This window comes from Aegilops tauschii, chromosome 2 (genome assembly GCF_002575655.3).
Source record: "Aegilops tauschii subsp. strangulata cultivar AL8/78 chromosome 2, Aet v6.0, whole genome shotgun sequence".
Lineage (NCBI taxonomy): Eukaryota > Viridiplantae > Streptophyta > Magnoliopsida > Poales > Poaceae > Aegilops > Aegilops tauschii.
In genome coordinates, this window is record NC_053036.3 from 3,246,477 (window position 1) to 3,260,944 (window position 14,468).

Genomic DNA, 14,468 nt, shown 5'->3' on the forward strand with positions numbered 1-14,468 from the left:
CATGTGCCTCTTCTTCACCTTCACCTAACCCTTCCCCACCTTCAGCATCATCCTCCATGAAAGTATCACCGAAATGATCATGATAGTTGTCATCGATATCATCCCCTTCTTCATCTTCTTCCATTCTAACCCCCCTTTCTCCATGCTTGGTCCAACAATTATAGCTTCGCATGAAACCGCGCCGAAGCAGGTGCATGTGAACCTCTCTTGAGGAGGAGTAACCCTTCTGATTCTTACAGACAGCACATGGACAGATAATAAAACCTCGCTGCTTGTTCGCATTTGCCACTACGAGGAAATCTTTCAAACCCGTAGTGAACTCGCCAGAGAGTCGGGGACCGTACATCCATTGCCGATTCATCTGCATTATTATTATATAAAGTATATAATTAACCATCATGCATTTGTTAAACTAACTAGCTAGAAATAATACAAATTAAACAATGAACTACACACATGCATATTTTATCAATGACACATGAAAGGTTCAAGTTGCTAACCGCGATCGCGGAGGAAAAATAAATGAGAAAGCTCAAGTGTGGCTCGGACACTTCATATCATGTTTGTTTCAAGCTCTCGGGCATTTCATCGAACACCTTGTGTGCATAGGAGGAACCAAAAGCAAACCCACCACCCCCTTCTGAATATTGTGAAGCAGTGAGCTGAGTGAAGTGAAGTGAAGTGAGCTGAGTCCTATATATAGGGATGGGCCTTTAGTCCCGGTTGGCCTGGCCAACCGCGACTAAAGGCCTTCGGGGACCTTTAGTCCCGGTTGGCCAGGCCAACCGGGACTAAAGCCCCTCCCGTCCGCCAGCTGGATGGGCCTTTAGTCCCGGTTGGCCTGGCCAACCGCGAATAAAGGCCTTCGGGGACCTTTAGTAAGGCCTTTAGTCGCGGTTGGCCAGGCCAACCGGGACTAAAGCCCCTCCCGTCCGCCAGCTGTCGACCGAGCGCGCTGGGCCCAGATAGTTGGTCGCGGGTCCCAGATAGTTGGTCGCGGGTCTCCTCCCGAACCGCGACTAAAGACCCCTTTTGTCGCGGTTCGATTATTTTAGGGACTAATGGGGGCGTATGGAAGCCTCTTTTTCTACTAGTGTTTCTCTCTCTTTTTCTCTGTTCTTTTAAAATTATTATTGTTAATGCACAAAATACACATTATATTTTTCTAAAGACCGTCCTCGTTTCAAAAAAAAAAAGAATTGACGGTTGGGCAGAGTATTTGCATTGGCTTAGAGCTAACCCTATAGTAGTGCAACTTAATCACAATCAACGATTTATTTTTGCGGGACATCACAATTAATATATAAAAAGGTTCGTGTTGCTCAACAAAAACCAACAGCAACTTAGAAGTAAACAGTACTAGGCTTTGGGCTCATTCAATCACAGCCAACCCAATCAAATCAAATGCAGTTAAGTTAACACTAACAGGCCCCCGCAAAAAAAAGACACTAACAGGGGATGCTTGACCGCTGGACTGAGATATCACATGGAGATACCAAACTTGTCTTTATATATATATGAACCCGGCCATAGCCATGTCCATTGAAGAATACATCTTAGTAGCTGCTAGCATATCCCACACTACTATCGACGCTAACAATGCCAATTATGTTCTCGCAAGAGCTGCCCATCTACACAGCACTCGTGCTACTTGCTCTTCCCCAGTACTACTTGTACTCCAAGGCTACTTGTAGATCAAAGAACCCTGCAGTGCTCCCCACAAACTGGCCAATACTGCACATGTTCCCTTCCTTCGTGGCCAACCTCCACAAGATGAATGACTATTTCACCCTGGTCCTCGTCGGATCAGGCCACAACTTCAGGGCGCACGGCCCACCCGGGACCGGGATGCGGTTATTCGTCACATGCGATCCTGCCAACATCCAGCACATCTTCACGACGAACTACACCAACTTTCCCAAGGGCGCGGAGTTTGCCGCAATCTTCGACATCATGAGCGGTGGCATCTTCACCATCGAGGGTGAGCCGGCTCGTCAGCAGCGCATGAAAATCAAGAGCGTGCTCAGCAGCCCGCGGTTGGTTGCAAGGATGGAGGCTTGGTGCCGTGACAAGGTGGAGAACAACCTCCTCCTGTTGTTTACGCAAATGGCGAGCACCGGCACTTCGTTCAACATGCAAGAACTGATGTCAAGGTTAATGTTTGACCTTGCTGCTACGCCTCTCTTCGGCGTGGACCCCGACCTTCTATCTTTGGACATGCCTCCCATGGAAGCCGCAATCGCCATGGACACAGTCATGGAGGTGGCATTTTTTCAGGTCGTGATGCCGGCTTCTTGTTGGAAGTTGATGAGGCGGCTGAACATCGGCCCTGAGAGGAAGCTCAAGGCAGTGCACAAGGTGCTGCGTGTGTTTGTCATGGAGATGACGGAGAGGAGGGTGATTAACGCATCTTCCGTTGGTAATGGCAAGCAACATGAGGGTGTTGATATATTATACCGAAGATGTCATGTTCCATGCAATGACCATTAGCTACATGATCGCTGCGAGGGACACAGTTGCAACGGCCCTGACATGGATTTTCTACAACCTTGCACAGAACCCTAATATTGTGTCAATCATGCGCAATGAACTCTCACTGATTGCATCACACAAAGTAGCGGCCCATCCAGATGCCATGGTGATCTTTAAGCCAGACGAGACCAAATCTCTCGTTTATCTGAGAGCTGTCTTGTACGAGACTCTCAGGTTGTACCCACCGGCCCCTCTCGAGCGCAAGATGGTGGCCGCTAATGATATCATGCCGAGTGGTCATGAGGTGCATGCCGGCGACACTATCCTTATTTCTCTCCACTCCATGGGAAGAATGGAGGGTATATGGGGTAAAGACTGCCTCAACTACAATCCAGATAGGTGGCTCTCGGAGGATGGCAACAAGCTAAGGTACGTACCATCTCACAAGTTCATGGCCTTCAACTCGGGTCCGAGGATGTGCCTCGGCAAGGACATCGCGGTTATGCAGATGAAGACCGTCATCGCCTCAATGTTGTGGAACTTCGATGTGGAGGTAATGAAAGGGCAATGCATCGAGCCTAAGTCATCTTGTATACTGGAGATGAAAAAGGGGCCCACAATCACATTAGTTATGGAATAATAAATGTTTGACAAGATTTTGTCACTTATTTATCTGGCCCATATGTCATATAGAAAACATAAACAATAATATGAAGCACTAGTGTATACATTCAAGAGCACAAGTGAATGTGCCCTACGTGCATATTCCCCCCCTCAAATACTTGTGCTATTTTCCTTGGCTTAATTAGGTGGGCTTGACATGATACAGCCCATGCCCTGATCGATGGATGCATGGCCGGAGGGACACTATTTATCAATCTTTTATAGCATTACTAAAATAGTTTGATGGTGCAACCAAAGGATTAACACGTACGTGCATAAAAATAGGGCACAATACCTACCAAACGTACGCATGCATGGCCGAACGGCCTGGTTGTTATCCTCCGTGAGTGAGTTAGCTATAAAGTCATACTTATCCATTAGATCAAGACGTACAGCTTGACATGCAACGGAGATGGCCTAGCATGCAGGAACAGCCACGGACGAGTCGCTCACTGGTTAACACCTCGCGGCGGCGCTCCGTAGATTTCTCATCATCTACCGGCTGCCCTAGCTCGTGGCTATGTAAAGGAGCGCATTTTCACATCGACGGGGAGAGGCGCACACGCACACCCGCAAGGGAACACACGCATGCGCAGAGGAGATGAAGGCCACGATGGCTAGCTAAGCTCTGTACAACCTCATCTTACCCCTATCCTATGCAAACACCATACCAGGTTTCTTTTCCACCAATCGATATACGCCCAATCCCAGGTGCATGTATACGCAGAGGAGAACCATCTTTCCCGGGTCACTCTGCGGAGTTGGTCGACCGGCCGGTACTCGTTTACGCGGCCGCAGGTATACAAGGTGAGGTCATGATTATTTGCGCTGGTGCTTTGAACACTAATGTTCTGTTGAGTTGGCTTGCAGGCCGTGCATCCCATGGCCGCACAGGTTTTTTTTTATGAAGATGGTCTATGTTGATAGATGCACACTCAAGATCATATGACGATCGAGTGACGCGATAATCCTAGCTCCATCATCTTAATGGTGTCGATCAATCACAGGATCATTCACATAGATAGTTGCACACTCAAGATCATTTGGCGATCGAGTGATGCATTTATAATTCCATGTTGTGCAAGGATCCAATTTTTGGTGAAGTCCCGTATGTCAATAGCACACTCATGATCATGTGGCGATCGAGTGATGCATGGAGAAGTAATTCCATGTTTTATATGGATCCGATCTATGACGAGCCCCGTATATAATGGCATACTCAAGATCATTTGGCGATCGGGTGATGCATTCAGGAGCTTGGCTTCATGATTTAAATTGACACTCAGAGAGATCCATTGTCTCGTAACATTGCCAAATACTTAATAGTGCCAACGCACTTAGTTTGAGCATTCGGTACCGATGAGGCCGGATATTTTATAGAAAGTCTTGGCACATATTCCTTTTCCGTGACCGACGAGGCCGGAATTATCCATCTCTGTCTAGGCCGACGAGGATAGACATACTTCTCCTTGGCCGACGAGGCCAGGAGATCTTTCCCCTTTCCACGACCGACGAGGCTGGAAATCATTCATGTCCTGACCGACGAGGCTGGACTCGCTTTGTTTGTGACTGACGAGGCCGAACACATTTTTTGAGACTTTACTATGAACCCGATGCCGACGAGGCCGGACGTTTCATACCAAGGGCTGACGAGGCCTTGGAACATTCACTTCTGCCACTTTTACTTCCCAACACATATTATGAGAATATTTCAGGTCCAAGACGACCATCAGCGCAGCTTAATCGGAGGTGTTCTGCGGGATCTACTGGCAGATGCAATTAACCGGATGGTCTTACGAGGCTCCGGGAACTAGAACTCCCACAATCGCTGGCTATTAGTCAGATGTACTTGTCCATGGCGCAACATATGTAATCATGTGGGAAACCGCACTTTGCAATTCTCAAGAGAATTAATAAAGCAGTATTTCCCTATGTGTGATTGTCTTTTATTTATTCATATACGAATGTATACTGGCACGCCCGCATTTTTACTGCCGTTCCGCATTAGAAAGTACCCCTACCCGGGGGACGTTTCTTTTTCACGAAACAATAAAAGCATCCATGAATCAAAATTTATCTTTCTTTACTGAACAACTAACGTGCTGCCATTTATTACTCCATTGTATGAGACGTGGCACACATCTACACATTCTCTAAAAAGATTGATCTGGGCCATGTCAGGCGGATTGGGAACAAATTGTTCCTCCAGTCTTATTACCTCACTAAAGTCCAAAAATGCCTTTTGGTGGCCGAGCTACCTGGAGGCCGGTATCTGTGCCGTCGCTCGTTCTGCTGATCAGCGCCACGCATGCATGTATCTGCCGTATTTCAGCGACAAGCCTTTTCCAGTCTCTCGTATTGCTATTAAATCAACAGTGACAGCTCATGCAGAGGGCTCGGCACAGTGGAAAGCGCACAGTTGCCATCAAACAGTCACACATGTTCCTTCTGGACCCTTCCCCTTGTTCAGAAAAAAAAAAAGGCCTGAGCACACGAGCCCTGCTCGAGCCTTTTTCCTCTCATCTGCTGCCTTACCGACCCTAATTCTGCAGTTCATCAACATGTTGCACATGCATTCAGTCAGTTCTATCAGAAAACAGTCTGTTTCTGGCTGCACACTCTAGTAAACTATATTCAAACCACACTCAAACACAATTTTGGATGGCTGGCTAAATATTTCCAAAACAAGCCATCTACGAGCCAGAAAAATACATTTATATGAAAAGTTGTCAACTTGATTACCTTCTAGTCCAGCAGGACCCTTTTGAGTTGGATACGAACACGCCCTCTGCTATGCATCTCCATCCTCTCTGACGGTTGCATCGCTGATAACTTGAGGAGGCATATCGTTTGAATCGGCAACCTCATTAGCATCGTTGTATGAGTTAATCTCGTCTCCATCCAGCACTGCATCCTCAAGGTAGTGCTCTGCATCCATGACGCCAGTTGTGGGTTCTGGGTTATGAGGAAATGAAATCCTGCGGTCCCGGCGAGCTTCATGGATTGAAACAACGACCAATTCCACAACAGGCAACAACGATATCTCCCCCTAAAAGATCACCGGCAACCACCCTGGGAATAAATCACTCATAAATCTGCAACGAATCACAGGAAATCACCTTTTTCAGATCTAACACAATGGGGCAGTGGCAACATGCTCTACACGCACAACTTGTTCCCAGCTCTAGAACAGAATACCCTAAAGTGTAAGATCAGATGGAGCTTACCCTGATAAGGCTTCCTCGAAGAACTCCAGCCCATGCATGGTGATCCGTCGTACACCCTGCCGCGAGAAGGCGATGAATGGTCTAGCCAGGCAGAAAAGCTGCTCACCGTCGAAGTAAATTGGGCCCATCGAAAACATTATTAATCACCCAACAGCCAAACTACTCGTGCGACATTTAAAGCGGCCAGTAGGTACATAACGTCCGTGCACAAGCCACTGGACATCAGGCCCATGTACAAACGCAGCACCGATGTACTTCAACTTAATGGCGATTGTATAAGAAAACGGAAACAAGCCAGCACACATCATAGCGCGATACGCCACGGCCGAGATACCGGCCTCCAGGTAGCTCGGCCACCAAAACGCTCCTCTCCAAAGTCTCCAATACATAACAACCGGAGATCATAGTTGGCCTTCAAAAATCGCATCATGTCCCATGTTTTATACTGCAAGCTCCTATTTGCTTGACCATACCAGCATGCCCACCTCCAAGGTTCTTTTCCTTCCTTCTTCACAATCATATTAATGTCGTACTTAGAGAAAATTCTCAATTCCAGCACAAGGGGCTTTTTTCCAATAAACACATAGCCCACCTCTTCTTCCACTACTCCCCGCTCCATAAGCATGATCATAACCCAAAAGTTCCGGCCAATCCTTCCATGCAATATTTTACAAGCCGAGTTTCCACCACACATAATATCGCCGAAGCACACTCCCGCGCTAGACCGTGCAACTCATGAACTGTCGCGGGATCGCCTAACCCGCGACAATTCCAGCATAGAGTATCCATTGTTCCCGGCGATCCTCCCCTAGGAGGTTGCCAATTCAACTTCAAAAACGATGGACTTACATGGGGAGGATCCCATCTTTACTTTCTTCCTACGGTGCCATTCATCCCCAAGCTTAGTCGTTTCCTACCTTGATCTTATGGCCTCCATGGCATCACTCGTGACGGATAGGACCAGATCACGTGTGAACTCCCCTAGGGTACCCTCACAGTAGAGACCTGGGCCAGGAAGCCTTTGGGACTGCGCTTCAGGTACCCGGCTAGGGAGGGCAACGGTAAGGAAGACCCAACACTGTGAGATCTGAGATGTTGCCGGCGGAGTATGTAAACCCTCATCGCCTCAGGCGGCGCTAGGGTAGGTCATGTTCGCCGTCCTAGTAGCAGATGTATCAGAGGTCACGGCGCAACTACCCACACCCAGTACGATTGCTGCTTGTGAGCTCTTGTTCCACGTTGAAACCGTGGAATTATTGTTATAACACTCACATAGGTCGCCGGGAGCAGAACCGGTTTTTGTAGCTCGTCATGCCACCAGCTCCTACTCAGATTTTGTTGTACCAACGCCGATATCACTATTTCTATGATGTGCTATTTATGAACATTTTTCAAAGTAGATGAATTTGAGTAAGTCATGAACATTTTTTAAATTCACAAGTATATTTTAAACATGTGAACATTTTCGCATACATATATTCTCGTTTGCATTTTTGTTCTAAAATCATGAACAATTTATAAATTCTAAACCACTCTAAATTTGAGAACATTTTAAACATTCACGAATACTTTAATCTTTGCAAAAGAGAAAATAAAACCATAAACAATTTATAAATTCTAAAACATTCTAAATTTGTGAACATTTTAAACATTCGTGAATACTTTAATTTTTACAAAAAATAAAATAAAATCATGAACAATTTATAAATTCTAAAACATTCTAAATTTGTGAACATTTTAAAAATTCGTGAATACTTTAATTTTTACAATAAAATAAAATAAAATCATGAACAATTTATAAATTCTAAAACATCCTAAATTTGTGAACGTTTTAAAAATTCGTGAACACTTTAAGTTTTACAAACACAAATTAAAATCATGAACATTTTTCAACCTGCGACTAATTTCAAAATTTTGTGAATATTTTTCTGATTTTTACGAATACTTTCACAAACATATTTGAATCTATAAAGTCTTTTTAAATCTGTCAAAAAACTGAGCTTCCTTTTTCTAAAGAACTGTTGTGCATTACAGCGCCCCCATGCTAGTAAACCAAACAAAAAAAAAAACCCCAGAAAAGGGACTGTGACTCCCAGGTTGCCGGTGTGGATTTTAGCGACGGCTTGCCACTTGAAGCGCAGCATAGGACCTCCCATGCGAGAGTGGATTTTTGGAACCCGGGTGTATTGAAGGACTTTATTTTAAATACTTTGAAAATCACATTTAAGATTAAAAAAATTCCGAAAACAAATCTACGTGATCATATGGATGTATATTACACATGTGTAAAGTTTGATGATGAAATAAGTAAATATGCGATCTATACAAAAATGACAAAATGGTGATTTCCAAATAGTGAATAATGCATGCAATGTTCATCTTTCCAAAATCATGATTTTGTCATTTTTGTGTAACTCACATGGTTACTTATTTCAACATCAAAATTTACACATGTGTAATATACATTCATATAAACATGTTGATTTGTTTTCAGAATTTTTTGAAACTTCAAAATAGCATTTTGGCACAGTTCAAAAAATAGGGCTCCAATGCACCCTGGTTCCAAAGTGACTTTTTGCTCCCATGTCGACTAATGTAAGAAAAAGAAAAACAGTCATTCCTTCCTTCGCTCTGCTTCCGACGAGTTCAACAGGCGACGACAACGGTGAGGAGGCACGAACATCAGCAAGGACGAAAACTTTAGCCATTTATCAACCTTTTTTGACCGAGAAAACTTTAGAAAATGCAAAATTTGTCGAAAACCCAACCAACTTGATTGGCGCCTTGAATTGGTCATACAAGACCATGGAAAAAATATTGGGGGCATGGATGCCTACCATGGGCATTCCATCTGCTGGCAAATGTTGGGGTCATTTCAAGAATGTCCAAAAAAACACCATGTTCAACATAGCGTGTCCGAGTAGTCATCCATGCCAGTTTTGAAGGAAAATGTATTTAAAATCATAATTTACATAGATACTTAAAGCTGTCATTTTAAGTTTCTAACATACCTAATAAATACAAAATGATAGAATTGAAAACAACAAATGCTTTTTTAAAGCATTTAATAAATATATAAATGAAAAAATTAATTTTTAACCATAATTTAAAATAGTAACTTAAAATTGTTATTTTGGTATTTCAATTTTTTGAACAGGTTTCAAAAAAATAATAAAGTTTTAAAAGGACTAAAAGATAAATTAACGAAAAAATGAGAAAAACCAAAAAATAGAAAAGAAAAAAATCTTAGGCCTTGCCCATCTAAGCGACGGCATCGCTCCTGTCGGGCGACTATTGGAATTTATTCAGAATTTTAAAAATGTTCTCATTTTCAAAATAATTTTTCACAAATTGAAAAAATGTTCGGGGAAATTTAGAACACTTTTTTGATATCATTTATTTAGTCTCATTTCTGAAAAAAATGTAATTTTAATTTTTTGTCCATGCTCTCAGAAAATGCTTGTTTTCACAATTTTGTTTGTGCTTTTCGAAAAATTATTCACATTTTGACATTTTGAACAATTTTTTAAAGACACAAACATTTTTTGAAATTACCTTACAATTTCTGAAAATGCAAATATTTTTTAATTTATGAAGAAAATTTGGAAATAACGAACCTTTTGTACTTTTGAACAACATTTTGAAAGTGTGACCATTTTTTGAAAAGGAAAGAAGAAACGTAACATGGAAAGGAAAATAAACAAATAAAAAGATATTATGGAAAAAGGACCAGTTCACAAAGTGTTGCTGCAATCTTTAATAAAATTCCCAGCCCGTGCATTACTTAAGGTGTCTAGCTTTAGATCATTCACCAGATGCTTGCTGTCGCAGTGGTTGTGGACGCACTGAAAGGTCCATATTACCCTTTATACGTATTGCAGGTCGCCGGTGACTACTCCGGTTAACGCTCCACCTTCAAAGCATCGACTCAAAACATATTTATGCATGACCAAGTGTGCCCAGCATGCAAGAAAGACCCGACGATAGATTAATTAATTACCCAGAGCGAAGAGGCCAGAGATGAAGCCGGCGATCAGCCTGGAGGAGTAGACGGCATGCACGCCCGCCGGCGCCGGCTCTCCCGCTGCGGAACCCTCCATCGATCGCCAGGTCTCCACGGGGATCGGAGGAGACGCACGAGGTTATGTTTGGCGCCTCGGCCTCGTCGGAGAAGAGTGGCTCTTTCTCACCTTGCGCCCAAACATGTCTCTGTGCACATAGATGTCCAAAGTAGACAAAGTAAACCAGATCGATGTTGAAAGAAAACAAAGGAGTGGATACGATAGCAAACAGTCACTTGCAAGGCTGCAACTCTTCCAATCGATAGCGGGTTACGTGTCGGTTTTTGTGTGAGGTTGGTGTGTTTTGTTGCATTAGTGATACCAATGTAAAAGCATTTACAGCCGGACTTAGCAAATCTGACCCTTAAATGTCCACGGACGCGCCTACTCAGTGACCGGGTGTGTCCATTTTAAACACCTATTTATCCGTTCATGCAACAACACTTCATATTTTCTCCCTCATATGTCCAATCACTTGCACGTGATTGTGGAGAAGAAGAGAGAGAAATAAAAGAATGGATAAAGAATGAAAAAGGTGGTCCGGAGTGGGCCCGTCCTACATGGCGGTCTGACCGGGCGTGTCCGCGAGCCCTCGTATCCTCCCTATATTTGTCCTCAATATGAGGGTTCACATATCATTTCTATATTTGTCCACAATATGAGGGTTCACGAACAGTCCGGGACGTATAGGGATGATACGAGGGGTTCGGTTGGGTCACTTTTTTACTTCTCTCTCCTGTCCGGTCACTGACCGGTCATGTCCGTGGACGTTTGAAGAGGATTTGAGAATGCCGACTGTAGATGCTGTAAGAGCTAGCAGATACTTGAAAATGGTGTACCCTAAAATCGTTTTAGTGTGCACCCTAAAACAGTTTACGATAAAATTGTGCCCTCACAGAATAGGCACCGGAAAAAACCATCAAAATCACATGGGACCCATAAATCACTATTTTTTCATCTTTCCTTTTCCTATCGTCTTCCGCACCACCACCGAATCGGTCATAAGCCCTCCCCGTGCACCGGCCCGACGAGCTTTCCCTAGTGTGTGCCGGCCCCGCTACGGGCGAAGATGGATTGAGCGAGAGGCGCGGTTGGCGAGGAAGTAGTGTTAGAGACGCGTCTAGACCTCGAGGGTGGTGGCATCATCGGTCAAGACGACGTCGAGGAGGTTGTCAACGACAGTGGCATGAAACCACAGGAGGACAGGATGTTCGTCCAGTGCCATTCCGGGTCGGTCGTGTCGGGGTTGGCGCTCTCGTCGATATGAGCAGGCCCGACCCTGGAGGGGGGGGGGGGGCGCGCCCCGGGCACCTGAAGCCAAGGAGGCCCTAGGTCGTGATGTGCATCCCAGTAATATCATGGAGAAGGGCCTCGTCCAAAACAGTACGCACATAGAAACAGCCCTGGTCGAGGGAAACACGTACGCACGTGAAAGTACGAAATCACGAATTAAGGAGTACTCCTTCCAAAGATCACTCCCACCTTCCTAGATTGCGATAAGTGGTGCACTACATACGCGCCACTTGTCGCAACCTGAGAATTTTTCCTTTTTTCGTAGATCCGTTTATTCAAAACGTTTTATCTCTCAAACCGTACGTCCAAATTTTGAAACGTTTTCACCCTTGGATTCCTCGCATCAAGATCTTCAATACTAGATCCGATGTTGATAAGTTTTGACAAACTTTTTTTCATGAAAAAAACCAGTCGAAAAAACCCAACCGGAAGCATTTTTTTTCCTTTCCGAAAGAGGCATGGTTGTGCCTTTGGCGGAAGCAAAACCGTGCCTCTCGCGGAAGAAAAAAACAGAAAACATGTTTTTTCCGGTTTCAGAGAGGCACGGCCGGGCCTCACGCGAAAGCAAAACCGTGCCTCTCTCGCGCGGAAGCAAAACCGTGTCTCTCGCGGAAGGAAAAAAATGCGTTTTTTTTCGTTTTTGAGAGGCACAGGCGTGCCTCTCGCGAAAACACGCGGAAGCAAAACCGTGCCTCTCACGGAAAAAAATGCGTTTTTTTTCCGTTTCCGAGAGGCAAAGCCGTGCCTCTCGTGCAAGAAAAAAAAACGTGTTTTTTCCGTATCCGAGTGGCACGGCCGTGCCACTCGCGAAAGCAAGACCGTGCCTCTCGCGGAAGCAAGACCGTGCCTCTCGCGGAAGCAAAACTGTGCCTCTCACGAAAAAAAGTGTTTTTTCCCGCCCGCCCTCCCTCAAATTCTAGGTTACCTTCAAGTAGACAGTAGGAATTTTTTTCCTGTTGAATGTAAATTCAACTAGTTATCAAATTCTAGTGCTGCTGCCATTTATTTAAATTCAGTTAATTTTTTGAAATTTGCATGCTATATGTTTATTGAAATTCAGTTATTTCAAAGAAGATGGTGGCCAGTGAGAGCATGCATGATCATATCTTTTTTTGGAGAGGAGTGGCCTATATTAATTGTCTGTAGGGAAAATGATCCGAGTGGCCTATGTTTTGCCGGAATGTTGATTCATTTCTGTTCCGGTGAGTTTCAGACGCTCGATATGTCCACTTTTTAGCAAAGGTCATGCCGAAATTTCCCGTGAATTTCGGCATGACTTGTGCTAGAAAGTTTGCATATCGAGTGCCCGGGATTTGTTGGGACCGGAATGAAACGGCATTTCGGCAAACCATAGGTCTTTTTTTATGTCATTACTCATTTTATTATAGTTTAAGAATTAAACGAGTAGACTTAATCGTACGAAACATGTCGAACAACGACGAAACCGGGGCTTCTGACCACGCCGCCGCCAACATACAATATGACCGTGAACATGATTAGCTTGACTTTTTGTCTAGTCAGCAAACACAAGGTTTGCAGGGCGCCCTGGTCATAGCGGACGATGGTACTACCGCTGACATCGATACCGATGGCACCGACGGCGGCGCCGAGACCGGCGCGGAAGGTACCGGTGCCGAAGCCGGTAACGAAAAGAAGAAGCAGAGGACACGACGCCCTAACAAACTCGGCATCGGAAGACTGCTGGTCACAAAGACTCACCCCGGCAAATTCGAGCCAATAGCACCGGTTGAATCTCGCATGTGCTAGGGCAACCAAGTCGGATGCATCCTACAGGAAATCGCGAGCATCAACGACAATGACTTAAGGATTAAACCACATATGGGCACTTGCTCCTAATGAAGCTGCACAAGAGATTCTAGTTCCCCGGCCGGGATGACCGAATACACCCGTGGGATGATCCTGCCATGAAAAAGATTAACAACCACGCCATGGGCACGTTCAGCATCGATTTGGCCGCCTGGAAAGGGAGGGTGAAATGAGCGATTGATGCTAAAGAACCCCTGTCCAAGATTTTGGCGGACAATCCGACACTTACGGAAGAGGAGTTCAAAAAGTTCAAGGACACTTTCGCTACCAAGGCAGCCAAGGTTAAGTCTGAGAAATACAAGGGGCTTCAGCAAAGGAACACGGGAACCAATGCCTCGGAAGACGTGGCTACCTTGGCAAGAGGCCCATATGGGATAAGGAGGACGCGGAACGTGAAGCCGCAGGGATCCCAGACCCCTTCGCGGAGTTCACCGACCAGCAAGAGCGTGACTTCATCAGGGCCCGGTACAAGTGGGACAAGGAAAAGAAGGTTTGGTACACGGACACGATCACGAGGAAATTGATTAGATTACCGGTAATTATTCTTTTACCACCTTACATTTAGCTTCTGATCAAGTCGACTACACATTGTAGTAACATTCGTAAACGGTTCACGTTCCTTTTGCAGAAGGAGCAACACAGGCTTGCGGCCGAAAGCGACTCGTCGTCTCAGTCGTCGATGAGGCCCAAGTGGGACACCCCTCTCAACCGGGCCTTGAACCAACCGAAGGGATTCCCTTTGGACTAGCGGCCGCAATATGGACGTGTGCATGGCGTCGGAGACGATGCCACGTGGAAGTACTACTACGACGAGGGCCCGGAGGCCAAAAAGCAAAAAAAGAAATTCAGTCAGTTGAACATCAACGAGAAGGTGAAGCTTGCGGTAGAGAAAAATGCAGCTGAGGCCAAGAAAAAAGCAGCTGAG

At 45.1% G+C, this 14,468-nt stretch overlaps 2 pseudogenes; both read left to right on the top strand.

Moving 5' to 3' along the window:
- Window positions 1–14,468, top strand: part of LOC141020631 (putative disease resistance protein RGA4) — a 355,307-nt pseudogene that overhangs the window by 142,060 nt on the left and 198,779 nt on the right.
- Window positions 1,600–3,112, top strand: LOC109751693 (noroxomaritidine synthase 2-like; annotated as a pseudogene).